Source organism: Nicotiana sylvestris, chromosome 11, assembly GCF_000393655.2.
Source record: "Nicotiana sylvestris chromosome 11, ASM39365v2, whole genome shotgun sequence".
Classification (NCBI taxonomy): Eukaryota; Viridiplantae; Streptophyta; class Magnoliopsida; order Solanales; family Solanaceae; genus Nicotiana; species Nicotiana sylvestris.
This window is the reverse complement of record NC_091067.1, coordinates 42,995,922-43,009,889: the sequence shown is the minus strand read 5'-3', so window position 1 is coordinate 43,009,889 and position 13,968 is coordinate 42,995,922.

Sequence of the window (13,968 nt, the reverse complement as noted above, 5' to 3'; positions counted from 1 at the left end):
TTGAATAGCAAAAGTTAGAAAGTTGAAGGTTTGGAAGGTTGAGAAGATTGACTTTAATATCGGGGTCGTATTTTGATTTTGAAAGTTGCAATAGGCCAGTCATGTCATTTATGACTTGCGTGCAAAATTTGAGATCAATCGGAGTTGTTTTGGTATGATTCAGCATTAGTTTTGGAAGTCGGATATTCATAGTTACTATAGGCTTGAATTGGGTTAAGATCCGTAGAACCAATGTGGTTTGATGTGATTTTAGGCCTCGAGTAGGTCCGTTATGTATTTTGGAACTTATTGATATATTCGAATGGGACCCCGGGTGTGATTCGGATTGAATCCGGAACTATTTTGGACTTGGTTGATTGCTAAACCAGTGCTGAGTCTGGTGCAATCGCACCTGTGCACTTTGGGTCGCAGGTACGACACCGCAGAAGCGGCCCTCGAGCCGCAGAAGCGAAAATGGGTATGCCTAACTGGGACTGGAGATGCGGTCAGTGATGCGAAGAAGCAGACATGCAGGAGCAGCTGGTCTTCCGTAGAAGAACAAGCATATATGCTCTTAGGGGTCCGCGGGTGCAAAATTTTAGGGGCTTAGTGAGGGCCGCATCTATGGTGGAAATTTCGTAGGTCCGAAGCCGCAGATGCAGCCTAGGTCTCGCAGAACCGAGAATCGCTGGGCAGAAAAGGGAGTGTTCAGGGGTCTAATCCCATTTTTCATCTTTTGACCTAGAGAACTCGGTTTGTGGATACTTTTCGAGGGATTTTCAAGAAAATTACTGGGGTAAGTGATTACATAAATCCATCGTTATAGTGATTTGAGTTGAAAATTTTGGGAAAAATTATGAAACTTCTTAGACCACATTTTGGGGATTTGAAAGGCGATTTGAAGTCGGATTTGAGTAATTCTTGTATAGTTGGACTCGTTATCGAATGGGTATTCAGATTTTATAAGTTTGTTCCGGTTCCGAGATGCGGTCTCAGGGTTAACTTTTTGTTCTCTTTAAAGATTGCAACTTTATTGTTCGGAATAGCTTCCTATAGTTTGTATTTATGGTATGAAGTTATTTTGGTTAAATTCGAGCCGTTCGTAGTTAGATAATCATGGGAAAGGCTTACTAGTGGATTGAGTTAGCATGTTTTGAGGTAAGTGTCTTGCCTAACTTTGTGTGAGGTATATTACCCCTTAGGATTGGTGTTGTTTTGTGTTAATTGTGATACGTGGAAGCCGTGTACGCAAGGTGACGAGTATGTACACATGCGAAATATGGTAAATAACCGGTTTTAACTATGAAGATTCTTCCTATGCCTTTAATTTAGTTGCCATAACATATTATATTTATCACCATTAGTCTATGTTCACATGCATTGCTTGGCATCATTAATACTTGTCTTATTTCTTACTTGCTAATTGTCTTTACATGTTTAGTAGAAGTTATTGTTCTCTCAATTCCTTACTCATTATTTATCCGTTGAGTTCCTTTACTTGAAGTTGTTATTACTTGAAATATATTATTGTTGAATTTTAGTGTTGAATTTATAAAGGTTGTGATTACGTTGAGGCAAAGTTGTAAAGTTGTTGAAACACCATTTTGTTGAGTTATTCATTACCAATTGCTATTTTTGAGACTCTTGCACATATTGTGGTTGAGCCATGGGCTATTTATTAATAAAACACTGTTATTGTTGATTTTTTTTGGCAAGTTGTGGTATTGGGCACTTGATGTGCGATTTTGTGAAATGTTTTAATGTTGATACGCATGCAGTGGTATAAGGATTGGGGTTGAAATTCATGCGATGAGATAAGGTAGACTTGATATGTGTGTTTCTAGTAGGGAAACTACTTGAAGCCTGCGGTGTGATAAAGTGGGTAAAAAGCGAGTAGCTATTTCGGAAAATAATTTTTAAAAATAAATACAAGGCTCCCGATATGATATAAGGAAATATTGCGATTTGATTTGTGAAATGAGACTATGAGGCGATACCTTAGTTGTGATTCTTGTTGATACCTTTCAATTACATCACATGTGTTTTGTTTGCGTTGTTTACTTGGCATTTTATTCTTGTTTTCTTTCGTGATGTCTACAATAACTTAGTTCAGTGTATGTCCCCTGGTGGGTGATAAAAGTGGTTTTTTCTTGGTCCTCCTCCTCCATGAGGATCTGGTTGTAGCCCGAGTGGGCGTCCAATAAGCTTAGCAGCTCATGCCTGGCTGTTGCGTCGATGAGTTGGTCAATATGGGGCAGTTCCTGGCTTTGTTTTGATATGTGAAGTCTACGCACATCCACCACTTCCCATTCTTCTTTTTCACCATGACCACGTTGGTGACCCATTGACGGTACTTCAATTCTCTAATAGAACCATTTTCTAACAGTTTTCAACCTCCTCGTGGACCGCATCATTTATTGCGGAGTTGAATTTTAGTCTAACTTGCCTTACTAGGGGTAAAATGGGTGGACATTCAACTTGTGAGTCGCTACCTCCTTTGGAATACCTGGGATGTCTGCATGGGAAAAAGCAAATAGGTCTACGTTACTTTTTAAGAATTGACAGAATTTACCTGGATCTTGGAGCTTGTGGCTGATGAAAGCTTTTTGTTGTGATCATTATTATCGAGTTGGATGGGGTCAAGGTCTTCTACGGTAGATCTTGTAGCTTCTACGACTTCAGGATCTTTGATCACATCCTTCTTGTCCTTGCTCAACCTTGATCCTGTTGATTGCTATGCTTCTTTGACTTTACCATTTAACTGTTGAGCATGTGTGCAATCTTGGGCAATCTGATAGCATTCCCGGGTAGTGCGTTGTTCTCCTTGGATACTGAATACCCCCCAAGGGGTAGGAAATTTGACGACTTGATATAAGTTGGAGGGGATGGCTTTCTTAGCATGGATCCAAGGTCAACTTATGATGGCGTTGTATGCCGTATCCTGGTCCATGACATGGAACAAGGTCTCCAAAGTTACGCCACCGGCCAGGATGGGCAGCGTTATTTCTCTAGATGTCCGTTCAACTGCATTGTTAAACCCTGTCAGTGTGATGCAGCGTTGCACTATCCTATCCTCGAGCTTCATTTTTTCTGATAACTCAAGGGTGAATGATGCACGTGCCACTCTCATCATCAAACATAATACGTTTTACATCAGTGTCTAAGACGTGTAAAGTAATGACAAGAGTGACATAAAGAGGAAAAACCAAACCGTGGGTATCTGACTTGTCGAAGATGATACTCTCTTCGAGTTCGTCATATCGTTCATGAGTGATTAACCGTTTGAGTTTGTGGGTGGTGGTGAACTTTACGATGTTGATGGACATGTTGTTGCCTCCTCCAATGATCATTTGAATTTTTCAAGCCAGGGAAGGTTGTTTGGGCGGTCCCTGGTGCTGTTCACGTCCTTGGGCGAAGCTGGCCCTTCCCCGATCGCTCATCAGCTCTTTCAAGTGCCATTAGTGAAGCATGTTTACGACCTACTGTCTTAGGGTGATACTATCCTCAATTTTGTGACCCCGCTCTTGGTGAAACTCGCAGAGGGCATTTGACTTTCTGGTGCTTGGGGTGGATCTCATATTATGCGGACACTTCACTTTTGGGCCGAGCTTTTCCAGTGCATAGACTATTTCTTAGGGGGAAACATATGAATTGTGAGCGCATACTAAGAGGGGCATACCTATCTTACTTCGGTGAGTTCCTGTTCATGGCATAGATGGGCCTTCGTCGTGGCTAGGAGGCGGCATGAGCGTGCATCTGACGTAAGGCTGATGTCTCTTCTGATTAGGTCAGGGTCCTGCTAGATCCCTCATGTTTGCACTTCTTTTCTCTGTTACATCTCGCATTTTCGCATGTTAAAAGTTTGATCTTCAGTTAATTGACGTAGACTCGGGGGGTGAGATCATCTTGACATTAACGTACTTATGCTATTTATAACAAGCGATAAATAAGTATTATGAAGGATAAAGGGGTACACGGATTAAAGAAAATGAGTTTCGTTGAAAGTGGCCAAATTGGAATAAAATACGGGTCGAGCAATAATACTCAATAATTATGAGCTAGTACCATGAAAGGTACCACATGACCACGGTAATATAATATATAAAGTATATATGCAGTATTTTAAAAAAATAAATAGAATTTTAAGTAATTTGTGGTTATATTATGTGGGTAATTAATTAATTATCGAGTATCAGAACATTACCCGATTAACTAATAAGAGGATAAATAATTAATAATTAACCCCTCCCCCCACGTGGCAAAGAGCCACAAACCAAGAAGTGACTAAGTAGGCACTTATGCCTAGGTGGCAACCTACGCTTGAAGGGAACAAATGACTATCCAAAGTCTTGTTACATTTCCTTATGGAAATGAGAATAGTAACGTTGTAATTCAAACAAGCAAGAAAGCAATTCTTTCTTGATTTAGAAATTTCAAATAACAGAATGAACGAAATTTGCTCAATATCTCAACAAGCATGAAGCTTGACCTTTTGTTCAAGAAATTCGAAGAAGCAGAAGCTTAATCCGATTTGTGCGGATCTAACGAAGTATGTTGTAACCTTTTTCCAAGGATATCATACGGATTTTCCTTACTCCAGGTATGTTAAGGCTAATCCTTCTTTCTTTGAGCATGATCCAAGTAACGATACGTAAACGTAATGTTATTCTATAAATGGTTCTACTCTTAGCAGTTAAGGATTTATCTTTTCAAGTCGTTCTATCCTTCCAATAGATTTGTGGAAGTATAATTCTGTGTTTTAAACATCTTATGCTCCAGTTATCAAGAAGAGGTAATTAAGAAAATGAAGGAGATTTCCTTTTATAGGTTGCAGGTATTTAAGTATATGATTAGCATTTATGATCCATCACAAATGGAAGCTAAGAAATTTTTAAGTATAGGATATGGTTCTGGACAGTTTTGGCAAATTAAAACATGAATTATTAACAAACAAAGGAAGTGCAATATATTGATACTTGTTTTATCTTCGTAGAATGCCTTTATGCCACTTAGATAAATGGAGAAGTATGCAAAGATAATGTACGAATGTGTGTAGTATTGTCACTAAGGTAATAGGAAAAACAAATAGATCTTTGCACATAAACATCAAATAACCCTTTGTAAACTAAATTGTTCTGATTGACCTGTTATGTGTCCATATGTGTGTGTGTTTCGGGAAACATGACCACAACTTTATGACCCAGTGAATATTGAAATAATGTTTTTTGAATTATCAGAAGTAACTTGTATAGCTTTTAAGATAATGCAAATAAGCACGTTGGATTTCTGATATTCAAGCATGTCTAAGTATGTTCCTAAGTCTCGATCGAGGTATTTAATAAAGATGTTAATGTTCATAATATAGTAATACATGCATATGTATTTACCACCGAGCTATGGCCGGTGGGCAGTTACATATTTACCACTGTGCTACGCCTGGTTGGACAGACATGCATTTACCACTGGGCTATGGCCGGTCGGGCAGCTACCACCGGTTGGGCAGCTATGTATCATTATTTACCACCGGTTGGGTAGTTACATATTTACTTCCGAGCTACGGCTGGTCGGACGTCATATATTTACCACCGTGCTACGACCGATCGGACAGTTACCACTGATCAGTTGGGTAGTTAACGTCACGAAAGTGAGGTAACTAGAACTATTGTATTGTTGTTTTATTTATATATATGACATGGATTTTATTCTATATGTTATGGCCCTCAGCGGCAAGTCAGAAGTTATAAGTTGACTCTTATCTTTCCCCGAGATAATATCTTATTATCATTACGTTTTGTTGTTGCCTTACATACTCGGTACATTCTTCGTACTGACGCCCTTTTTTGGGGCGTTGTGTTTCATGCCACATAGGTGTAGATAGGCGAGGTGAGGATCATCCGTTGTAGGCTGCCTCCAGATATCAGCTTTTGGTTGGTGAGCTCCACATCATCCTGGAGTACCGAGTCACGTTCTATATATGTTACTTTGTTTTATAAGGATGTTAGGGACCCTGTCCCGACTTATATGTTATGGTCATATTTTCTTAGAGGTTTTGTAGACAGTGTCATGTGTATAGCTTTAGGTATGACATGTCAACGGCCTTGTCGGCCCCTATATATCTATATAAATGCTTTTGAATTAGTTACGTGAGTTAAGTTCTAATATTGTTAATTACATATATAGATGTGGCCTATCATGGCCCGTGACGAGATTTATAGAGAAAAAAAAGGAATAAGGTACGTGGCGCTTGGCTGAGTAGACATCGGGTGCCAGTCGTGGCCCTCTAATATGGGTCATGACAAAGTGGTATCAGAGCAGTTTTATCCTAGGGTTGTCTGCAAGTCGTGTCTAGTAGAGTCTTGTTTATAAATGTATTGTGCACCACATTATATAAGCAAGAAACTACGGGGCATTTAGGGACCGGTTACCCTTCCTTCTTGATATTAGATCGTGCAATAGAGCAGAGTCATAGGGAACAAAGCCCTTGACCATTGACTTGTTTTATATATACAGCAATGCCTATGACCAGGAATGCTACAACTAGTCAGAAGGGTAAGGTAGTGGCAGATGAGGGAATGAGTAAAGTACCAATGTCTAGTGAGGGCTAGAGTGAGACCCCGAGGGGAAATATGACACCCTCGCATAGTTCTCCGATTTCGTCGGCACCCGAGGAGATGACGAGGAACCCAGTACCTCCACCTATTGTTCAGGATGAGGATATGGATATACAGAGTGCAGTACAATTATTGACTAGGTTGGTAGCCGCTCAGGGTCAGCGCTAGGTAGGTACAAGTGTTGGTCACGTTAACAGGGTAATTAGTGCAAGAGTTCGAGACTTCATTAACCTGGACCCTCTAGTGTTTACCGGATCCAACAAGAATTAGGACCCGCAAAACTTTATTGATAGGATGCAGAGGACTTTGAGGGTAATGCATGCATCAGACACTGAGTCAGTAGAGTTGGCCTCATACCGATTGCGGGATGTTGCGGTTTAGTGGTATGAAACTTGGGAATTGTCTAGAGGTACAAATGCATCTCCAGCAGTATGGGAAGAGTTCCAAGGGCTTTCCTGCGTCATTACTTGCCGGTAGAGATTCGTCAAGCAAGGGTAGACAGGTTCTTGGCTCTTAAATAAGGGAATATGAGTGTGTGGGAGTATAGTCTCCAGTTTTATTCCTTGTCAAGATATGCCCCTTCGATTGTGGCTGAAATGAGTGACCAAATCGATTTGTGGTAGGACTTTGGCCGCACCTGATTAATGAATGCTCCACGGCCGCTCTGCTTGATGGTATGGATATTTCCTACATCCAAGCTTATGCTCAGAATTTAGAGGATCGGAAACGACAGCAATACGAGAATCGTGATGAGGGTCAACGTAAGAACGCCAGGTCTATTAGGCGACCTGAGGATTTTTCGGGCGATCCTATGTCACCATATCCTGTCGAAAGTATCCGACTGTTGCAGAAGTCGTATTATGAGGGATCTGTCTATTCTAAATCAGGTCAGGGCTCGAGAATTTTGGGTTTTCAGAATCTGAGGGATTCAGCAGACGAGGACGCCTCCTCCACGGTGCAGTCAATGCGGTAGAGCTCATTCTGGACAATGTCGTCAGGGATCTAATGTATGCTATACCTGTGAAGACCCTAGTCATTACATGAGGGATTGTCCTATGAATGACAGAAGTAGGATGGTTCATCCCACCAAATCTATAACAATTTCCTCCTCTTCAGTATGCCCTCAAGAGCGAGGCCCTCAGGGATCAGCTGGGAGAGGTAGAGGCAGAGGTGGAGCATCTAGCTTCGGCGGTAGTCAGAACCGCATATATGCTTTGGCAGGTTGTCAGGACCCAGAGGCTACACCGGATGATGTGTCAGGTATTGTGATTATTGGTAAAGTTCGATCTTATTAACGCAAATTGTCCAGTTAATATGATTAATATAAGAGTAAGTTGACATTACGCCTGAAGGGTTAAGGGATAACAAGGCTAGCTTGAAAGCAAAGCATGAATCCGTTTATTAAGATTACAACTAATAGGTGTCAACGCCTAGAAGATAGATTAACAGAATCTTAGGTAACGACTGGATTAGGAAGTAGTGTTAGGGACGGACGACGTCCTGACCCTGTGAGAGCCTGATATTTATTTCATTGGAGTTTAGCCCAGGAAGATATATACATTTATAATAGATGGATATGTATGTACATCTTCAAAGTTTAAACATTCGAGGACAAATGTTTCTAAGGGGGAAGGATGTTACATCTCACATTTTCGTACGTTAAAAGTTTCGTCTTCAGTTAATTGACATAGACTCGGGGGTGAGATCGTCTTGACATTAACGTACTTACGCTATTTATAACAAGCGATAAATAAGTATTATGAAGGATAAAGGGGTATACGGATTAAAGAAAATGAGTTTCGCTGAAAGTGGCCAAATTGGAATAAAATACTGGTCGAGCGATAATACTCGATAATTATGAACTAGTACCATGCAAGGTACCATATGACCACGGTAGTATAATATATAAAGTATATATGCAGTATTTTAAAATAATAAATAGAATCTTAAGTAATTTGTGATAATTTTTAATTATACGGGTATTAATTAATTATCGGGTAACAAAACATTACCCGATTAACTAATAAGTGGATAAATAATTAATAATTAACCCCTCCCCCCCCCCACGTGGCAAAGAGCCACAAACCAAGAAGTGACTAAGTAGTCACTTATGCCTAGGTGGCAACCTAGGCTTGAAGGGAACAAATGACTATCCAAAGTCTTGTTACATTTCCTTATGGAAATGAGAACAGTAACGTTGTAATTCAAACAAGCAAGAAAGCCATTCTTTCTTGATTTGGAAATTTCAAATAACAGAATGAACGAAATTTGCTCAGTATCTTAACAAGCATGAAGCTTGACGTTTTGTTCAAGAACTTCGAAAAAGCAGAAACTTAATCCGATTTTTGCGGTTCTAATGAAGTACGATATAACCTTTTTCCAAGGATATCATATGGATTTTCCCTACTCCGGGTATGTTAAGGCTAATTCTTCTTTCTTTTAGCATGATCCAAGTAACGATACGTAAACGTAATGTTATTCCATAAATGGTTCTACTCTTAGCAGTTAAGAATTTATCTTTTCAAGTCTTTCCATCCTTCCAATAGTTTTTTGGAAGTATAATTGTGTGTTGTAAACATATTATGCTCCAGTTATCAAGAAGAGGTAATTAAGAAAATGAAGGAGATTTTCTTTTATAGGTTGCAGGTATTAATGTATATGATTAGCATTTATGAGCCATCACAAATGGAAGCTAAGAAATTTTTAAGTATAGGATATGGTTCTGGACAATTTTGGCAATTTAAAACATGAATTATTAACAAACAAAGGAAGTGCAATATATTGATACTTGTTTTATCTTCGTAGAATGCCTTTATTCCTCTTAGATAAATGGAGAAGTATGTCAAGATAATGTACGAATGTGTGTAGTATTGTAACTAAGGTAATAGGAATAACAAATAGATCTTTGCACATAAACATCAAATAACCCTTTGTAAACTAAATTGTTTTGATTAACCTGTTAAGCTATTATGTCACATAGCAATTGTGTCTCTGTGTCCATATGTGTGTGTGTTTCGGGAAACATGACCACAACTTTATGACCCAGTGAATATTGAAATAATATTTTTTGAATTATCGGAAGTAATTTGTATAGCTTTTAAGATAATTCAGATAAGCACGTTGGATTTCTGATATTCAAGCATGTCTAAGTATGTTCCTAAGTCTCTATTAAGGTATTTAATAAAGATGGTAATGTTCATAATATAGTAATACATGCATATGCATTTACCACCGAGCTACGGCCGGTTGGGCAGTTACATATTTACTATCGTGCTACGGCCGGTCGGGCAGTTAACACCAGTTGGGCAGTTATGTATCATTATTTACCACCGGTTGGGCAATCACATATTTACTTTCGAGCTATGGCCGGTCGGGCAGTCATATATTTACTATCGTGCTACGGCCTGTCGGGCAGTTACCACTGATCAGTTGGGCAGTTAACATCACGAAAATGAGGTAACTAGAACTATTGTATTGTAGTTTTATTTATATCTATAATATGGATTTTATTCTATATGTTACGGCCCTCAGCGTCAAGTTAGAAGTTATAAGTTGACTCTTATCTTTCCCCGAGATAATATCTTATTATCATTACGTTTCGTTGTTACCTTACATACTCGGTACATTCTTCGTACTAACGCCCTTTTTTGGGGCGCTGTGTTTTATGCCACACAGGTGTAGATAGGCGAGGTGAGGATCATCTATTGTAGGCTGCCTCCAGATATCAGCTTTTGGTTGGTGAGCTCCACATCATCCTAGAGTATTGCCGAGTCACGTTCTATATATGTTACTTTGTTTTATAAGGATGTCAAGGACCCTGTCCCGACTTATATGTTATGGTCATGTTTTCTTAGAGGTTTTGAAGAAAGTGCCCTGTGTATAGCTTTAGGTATGACATGTCAACGGTCTCGTCGGCCCCTATGTATCTATATAAATCATTTTGAATTAGTTACGTGAGTTAAGTTCTAATATTGTTAATTACATATATAGATGTGGCCTATCATGGCCCACGACGAGATTTATAGAAAAAAGGGAATAAGGTACGTGGCGCTCGGCTAAGTAGACACCGGATGCCAGTCGTGGCCCTCTGATATGGGTCATGATATGGTCCTTCATGGACCCTATTTGGACTGAGGTCAACCGTTGAGTAGGTCCGTTGAGGTCGTCCTCGTCGGCTCTTACCTCATCACAGTAGGCATTGTGTATCTTGTCCCAAGTGGTCAGAGGTATTTCATGAGGCGGCTTAGCAACTTTTTGGTCGCCCTTGACCCACTTATTCTTAGCCCATTTTGGAAAGCGGCTACCGCCATCCTTTCATATACATTTGGAAGGGTCATTCTTATACGGTTGAATCTGGCAAGGAAGCCTTGGAGTCCCTCGCCAGGCGATTGCTTAATGGCAAATATGTCGTTCACCCTCGCCTGGGCTTTCTTAGCCCCGGCATGGGCAGTGACGAACTTGTCAGCCATCTCCTTGAATGTTTTTATGGAATGCGCATGTAGCTATGAGTACCAAGTCAGCGCTCCCCTAGTTAGGGTTTCGCTAAATTTCTTCAGCAATATGGACGACACTTGTTCTTTGGCGAGGTCATTGCCTTTCACTGCAGTGACATAGTGGGTCACATGATCCTCAGGGTCCATCGTGACGTCGCATATTTTCAGGTACAAATGCATTTTGAAGGTTTTGGGTATTGCGTGTGGTGGAACTTCGTTGTTGTATGGTTGCTCAACAAACCGACCGACGTCCCTTTTTGGAAGAAGTTTTGGGGCGCCTGGTATTTTGTCTACCCTTTCCTGATGCTCTTTCATTTGGTTACGGAGCATTTTATTCTCGTTCTACATCTCTTCCATTTTCCTGAGATTGGTTGTGAGGGTGTTGTTACCAGCACCAATAACATTGTGAGTAATACCTATTACGGAGGGGGCATGTTGCTCGTCAGCTGGTGGTGCAACGCAAACCCCTGCCTCTTCCCGGTTCGGCCATTAAGAGGGCTCGACAAGGAAACTGGTTAACGTGTTTGTCAACCACGCCTCGAGCAATTTTTTTACTGTCGCTGGTGCCTCTTCTGTTGTAGATGTAGAGGCCCATTTACCGTGCGAGGTCGTGATGCTACCATGAGGAGGAGGCGAGCTGTTTTGCCTGAGATAGGTGTTTGGTGTCACCTCCTTGCCCTCTGTTTCATTTGCTTTGTTGATGGTATGGAGGAGGTTGGTGGTGAGGTCAGCTATCGCCTCCCTTTTTTCCTCTCTGTTGCCTTTCATGTTAGATTTGTGCACAAAAGGAAGTATAGGGTTTTAGCATTGTTTTTTTTTCGATCTAGAAGAAACTAAAATTTTAACTAGAAAATGCCCACATACGGCACCAAATTATTTTACCAAAAAGTACGAAACATTTTCTTAAGTTAATTAAATAAGAGGATGATGGGTAAATCCTAGTTAAACATAATAAATCCTAGATTTGAAATATATTTATACAAATAACGTAGAATTGCATTTAAACTAATTTAATACAATGGGTATTAAATGATACTGCTACAAGTGAGTAGGAGAACAATGATAAGAAATAAATATATTAAATGGCAATAAATGTAAATTGAGAGAATGATTCACCCAAATATTGAATGAGGTGGATGATTCTTCTCTCTGACAATGATGCAAGACAAATTAACGTGGGAATATAGAGAGCTTTCTCGGATTTGATGCGAGAAAGTGTGGGATAAACAACAAATTGAATTTTTATGGAAAGGCAATTCTTGTAATTTACTTCAGAGTCAACTTTTCATGAGAGTTCTTATCATATAGAATAATACATATCCCTTTTTTTTCTACCCTTTTCTTTATATGGGATATATCCATTATCTAACATAAAGTACAAGTGCAGAGAATATTCAACTAAATATTCTCCTAAAATATCCTGCTACGAAACTAGCTGTTATGACCGACCAGATTATTCGACCTCGGTTACTTAGCTCGCCAATAAGTTCCTTCCATCTCGAGTACGACCTCGGTCTAATCGGCTCTTAGCAATCTACCTTTGAGCAAGATTCCCTTGGTTAGATTTTGATCCATACACTATTTTTGTTATATTTCTTCATTGTATCATTTTCATTATTTTTCATTTTCATAATGTCATATATATCTGTTCGGTTTTTTTTTTATTTCAGTAGGGTCTTGACCTGACCTCATAATTATTCTACCGAGGATAGGCTTGATACTTACTGGTTACTACTGTTGTTTACTCATGCTATGCCTTCTTCACATCTTTTTGTGCAGATCTAGGTATCTCTTACCAGCCTAGACACCAGTGAGTCGAGCTCGGATTTGGAGACTTCAAGGTATACTTGTCGGAGTCCGCAGAACTTGGAGTCATCCTCTATATAGATCTTTCTTCTTTTATTAGATATTGTTATATCTGGATGTTCAGTATACTCTTGTAGAGCTTGTGACTTGGTATCACCGAATTTTGGGAGTTTTGTATTGTTGAGTTGTGAAGTCCTTTTTATGATAGTTGGTGGTTAATTTGAAAATTTTATCATTATCTTAGTTAAATTCTGCATGCATGTTACGCATACCTAGTCTTAAAGACTAGGTGCCATCACGACATCCTACGGAGGAAAATTGAAATTGTTACATGAACATAATTAAAAAAAAATGTTTGAGCTTTAGTGAGAAGGCCATGCTTATTAGCTTGAAGTTTTAAAGACGATCTTTATATGAACTTATTAGATAAAGGGCACCCTTAATTAACGGTATCAGACAAAGCACAAATAGTACCCTTCTAACAAACTTATTTGGCGCGAATTCAAATTATTCAAATCAATAAAAAGGGGACTTTTACATGATTAACAGTGGAGTAAAAAATGACCCGTCTATAACATTTACGAAGTTCGCCCCTTACAAAATTAGACAATGCAATTGTGAATAGTTGTATATCACGAAGGAATATAACATGTGAATTGTGTTCAGAAGATATATAACATTGTTTGACTCAAAAGATATTAGACTCTTTTTGAACAAATCAATCGATGATGAAGGTGTAAATCGTAGCCGAAGATAATAAATTCTAGGATGATAATAGTAGAGAGATAATAATAATAGATAGAAGAGAATTGTAAATAATCTTTTTCATTCAAGGTTAGTGACTTTTACAAAGTGTGTCTGCCTCGTTTACAAGGCTTTCATCCCTCTTATATATTGAGGAGTTTTCTCCAATCGCAGGAACGACAGGTTAAGAAATATCTAAGGAATATTCCCTAGGTCTCCTAATGTGCTGATTCTACTGTCGACGTCGTAGTGCCTCTCCTTTTACCACAGGGTCGTATCCCTTTAGGCGTCGACTCATGGGTGTTCGGTCGTTTGTCGTGCTCGCTGTAGGTCGT